Here is a 4543-nt window from a genome sequence, read left to right as displayed (position 1 = left end):
TAAGAGAGGTGATGGATTCATAGGACATTCATAACTTTAAGACATAGTTACTAACTACTAATGATCATGTAATAAGACACAAACATGGATAAGCACTTAACATTAAGAAAATGAAAAACAGAGAATGTAGGAACAAGGAATGAGTCCACCTTAGTGATGGTGGCATTTCCTTCTTGAGGAACCAATGATGTCCTTGAGCTCTTCTATGTCTCTTCCTTGTCTTTGTTGCTCCTCCCTCATTGCTTTTTTGATCTTCTCTCATTTCATGAAGGATGATGGAGTGCTCTTGATGTTCCACCCTTAATTGTCCCATGTTGGAACTTAATTCTCCTAAGGAGGTGTTGATTTGCTCCCAAAAATTCTGTGGAGGACAGTGCATCCCTTGAGGTATCTCAGGGGTTTCTTGATGATGAGCTTCTTCATGTGCCTATATAGATCCATGAATGTGCTCTCTTGTTTGCTCCATCCTTTTCTTATTGATGGGCTTGTGAGATGAATCTTTCCATCTCCCATGGCTCAGAGGTGGAAGCAATTGTCTTCCCTTTCCTCTTTCTTGAGGTTTCTCTGGCCTTAGGTGCCATTAATGGTTATGGAAAAACCAAAAAAGCTATGCTTTTACCACACCAAATTTAGAATGTTGCTCGCCCTCGAACAAAAGAAGAAAGAATAGAAGAAGAAGAAGAAGAAGATATGGAGGAGATGGAGGGATGTGTGTATTCGGCCATATGGGTGGGATTGGGTGGGAAAGAGATGTTGAATTTTGAAGGTAGGTGGGTGTATGGATGTGAGTGGTAAATGGAAAACAGAAGGGATGACCATGAATGGAGAGAGAGATGGTGAGGTAGGTAGGGATCCTGTGGGGTCCAAAGATCCTGAGGTGTTCAAGGATTTACAACCATGCACCAAATTTGGGCATGCAAAATGCCCTTGCACACAACTCTGGGTGTTCAGCGCCAGATTGGTGCTTGTTCTGGGCGTTGAATGCCCATTTATTGCCCATTTCTGGCGTTGAATGCCAGAACCATGCTTGTTCTGGGCATTCAGCGCCAGCTCTTCTCCAGGGTGCAATTCTGGCGTTCAAACGCCTAGATGCTGCCCATTTTGGGCGTTCAGCGCCAGAACCATGCTTTGTTCTGGCGTTGAACGCCAGCCAGATGCTTCTTACTGGCGTTTAAACGCCAGCGAGATCCTCCTCCAGGGTGTGATTTTTCTTCTGCTATTTTTGATTTCGTTTTCAATTTTTATATTTATTTTGTGACTCCACATGATCATGAACCTAATAAAACATGAAAGAACAATAAAATTAGATAAATAAAAATTGGGTTGCCTCCCAACAAGCGCTTCTTTAATGTCAATAGATTGACAGTGGGCTCTCATGGAGCCTCACAGATGTTCAGAGCATTGTTGAGACTTCCCAACACCAAACTTAGAGTTTGGATATGGGAGTTCAACACCAAACTTAGAGTTTGGTTGTGGCCTCCCAACAACAAACTTAGAGTTTGACTGTGGGGGCTCTGGTTGACTCTGTTTTGAGAGAAGCTTTTTATGCTTCCTCTCCATGTTTACAGAAGGATGACCTCGAGTTTTAAACACAAGGAAGTCCTCATTCAATTGAAGGACTAGTTCACCTCTGTCAACATCAATCACAGTTCTTGCTGTGGCTAGGAAGGGTCTTCCAAGGATGATGGATTCATCCTCATCCTTCCCAGTATCTAGGACTATGAAGTCAGTAGGGATGTAAAGGCCTTCAACCTTTACTAATATGTCCTCTACTTGTCCATAAGCCTGTTTTCTTGAATTGTCTGCCATCTCTAATGAGATTTTAGTAGCTTGCACCCCAAAGATTCCCAGTTTCTCTATTACAGAGAGGGGCATGAGGTTTATCCCTGAACCAAGGTCACATAGAGCCTTTTCAAAGATCATGGTGCCTATGGTACAAGGAAATAAGAACTTTCCCGGATCCTATTTCTTCTGAGGCAATGTCAGTTGATCCAGATCACTCAGTTTATTGGTGAACAAGGGAGGTTCATTTTCCCAAGTCTCAATACCAAATAGTTTGGCATTCAGCTTCATGATTGCACCAAGGTACTTGGTAACTTGCTCCTTAGTAACATCCTCATTCTCTTCAGAAGAGGAATACTCATCAGAGCTCATGAATGGCATAAGGAGGTTTAATGGAATCTCTATGGTCTCTAGATGAGCCTCAGATTCCTTTGGTTCCTTAAAGGGAAACTCCTTATTGATCACTGGGCGTCCCAGGAGGTCTTCCTCACTGGGATTCACGTCCTCCCCTCCCTCTTTGGATTCGGCCATGATGGTTATATCAATGGCCTTGCACTCTCCTTTTGGATTTTCTTCTGTATTGCTTGGGAGAGTACTAGGAGGGATTTTAGTGACTCTTTTACTCAGCTGGCCCACTTGTGCTTCCAAATTTCTAATGGAGGATCTTGTTTCATTCATGAAACTCACAGTGGCCTTAGATAGATCAGAGACTAAGTTTGCTAAATTAGAGGTATTTTGTTCAGAGTTCTCTGTCTGTTACTGAGTAGATGATGGAAAAGGCTTGCTATTGCTAAACCTGTTTCTTCCACCATTATTAAAGCCTTGTTGAGGCTTTTGTTGATCCTTCTATGAGAAATTTGGAAGATTTCTCCATGATGAGTTATAGGTGTTTCCATAAGGTTCACCTAAGTAATTTACCTCTGCTATTGCAGGGTTCTCAGGATCATAGGCCTCTTCTTCAGAAGGCGCCTCTTGAGTACTGTTGGATGCAGCTTGCATTCCATTCAGACTTTGAGAAATCATATTGACTTGCTGAGTCAATATTTTGTTCTGAGCCAATATGGCATTCAGAGTATCAATTTCAAGAACTCCCTTCTTCTGAGGCGTCCCATTACTCACAGGATTCCTCTCAGAAGTGTACATGAACTGGTTATTAGCAACCATGTCAATGAGTTCTTGAGCTTCTGCATGAATTTTCTTTAAGTGAATGGATCAACCTGCAGAGGTATCCAAGGACATTTTAGCTAATTCAGACAGACCATCATAGAATATGTCCAGGATGGTCAATTCTGAAAGCATGTCAGAAGGACACTTTTTGGTCAGTTCTTTGTATCTTTCCCAAGCTTCATAGAGGGATTCACCTTCTTTCTGTCTGAAGGTTTGAACATCCACTCTAAGCTTACTCAGCTTTTGAGGAGGAAAAAACTTGGCTAAGAAAGCCTTGACCAGCTTATCCCAAGAGTTCAGGCTATCCTTAGGTTGAGAGTCCAACCACACTCTAGCTCTGTCTCTTACAGCAAAAGGGAAAAACATGAGCCTGTAGACTTCAGGATCTACTCCATTAGTCTTAACAGTATCACATATCTGCAAGAATTCAGTTAAGAACTGAAAAGGATCTTCAGATGGAAGTCCATGAAACTTGCAGTTCTGCTGCATCAGAGAAACTAATTGAGGTTTCAGCTCAAAATTGTTTGCTCCAATGGCAGGAATGGAGATGCTTCTTCCATGTAAATTAGAATTAGGTGCAGTAAAGTCACCAAGCATCCTCCTTGCATTATTATTATTTTCGGCTGCCATCTCCTCTTCCTGTTCGAAAATTTCTGTAAGGTTATCTCTGGATTGTTGTATTTTAGCTTCTCTTAGTTTTCTCTTCAGAGTCCTTTCAGGTTCTGGATCTGCTTCAACAAGAATGTTCTTGTCTTTGCTCCTGCTCATATGAAAAAGAAGGAACAGAAAAATAATAATAATAATAGGGATCCTTTTTACCAAAGTATAGAGGTTCCCTTATGTGAGTAGAAGAAAAGAAGAAGAGAAAATCTAAAATCAGAGAGAGAGGGTTCGGATGAGATGTGAATAAATAAATAGAAGGAGATGAGAGGGAAAGAGGATTTTCAAAAATAATTTTTGAAAAAGAGTTAGTGATTTTCGAAAATAGTTTTTGAAAAAGGTTAGTAATTTTTCGAAAATTAAAATCAAAAATTAAAATAATTAGTTAATTAAAAAGAAATTTTGAAAAAGAGGGAAGATATTTTCAAAAATTAGAGAGAGAGAGTTAGTTAGGTAGTTTTCGAAAATTAGTTTTGAAACAAATTTGCAAATCAATTTTGAAAAGATAAGAAGATAAGAAGTTAGAAAGGATATTTTAAAATCAAATTTTTGAAAAAGATAAGATAAGAAGATATTTTTGAAAAGATATGATTGAAATTAGTTTTGAAAAAGATTTGATTTTTAAAATCACAATTAATGACTTGATTCACAAGATATCACAAGATATGATTCTAGAACTCAAAGTTTGAATCTTTCTTAACAAGCAAGTAACAAACTTGAAATTTTTGAATCAAAACATTAATTGATGATGTTATTTTCGAAAATTAGGAGATAAAGATAAGAAAAAGATTTTTGAAAAATATTTTTAAAATTTTCAAAAATAACTAAGAAAAATGAAAAAGATTTAATTTTTGAAAAAGATTTTGAAAAAGATAAGATTTTTTAATTGAAAATTTGATTTGACTCATAAGAAACAACTAGATTTTAAAAATTT

General features: G+C 38.4%; 1 non-coding gene across 1 annotated transcript; it reads left to right on the top strand.

The window, feature by feature from the left end:
- The first annotated feature begins 3075 nt into the window (after nucleotides 1–3075).
- Nucleotides 3076–3183, top strand: LOC148567470 (small nucleolar RNA R71). The gene has a single exon (XR_015881532.1). It is a non-coding gene; the product is annotated as a small nucleolar RNA R71 (small nucleolar RNA).
- The last annotated feature ends 1360 nt before the right edge of the window (nucleotides 3184–4543 follow it).

Source organism: Arachis ipaensis, chromosome B4 (genome assembly GCF_059453495.1).
Source record: "Arachis ipaensis isolate K30076 ecotype BB chromosome B4, ASM5945349v1, whole genome shotgun sequence".
Taxonomy (NCBI): Eukaryota; Viridiplantae; Streptophyta; class Magnoliopsida; order Fabales; family Fabaceae; genus Arachis; species Arachis ipaensis.
The sequence above is the reverse complement of the archived record's forward strand: the minus strand, read 5'-3'. Positions and strand labels throughout refer to the sequence as shown.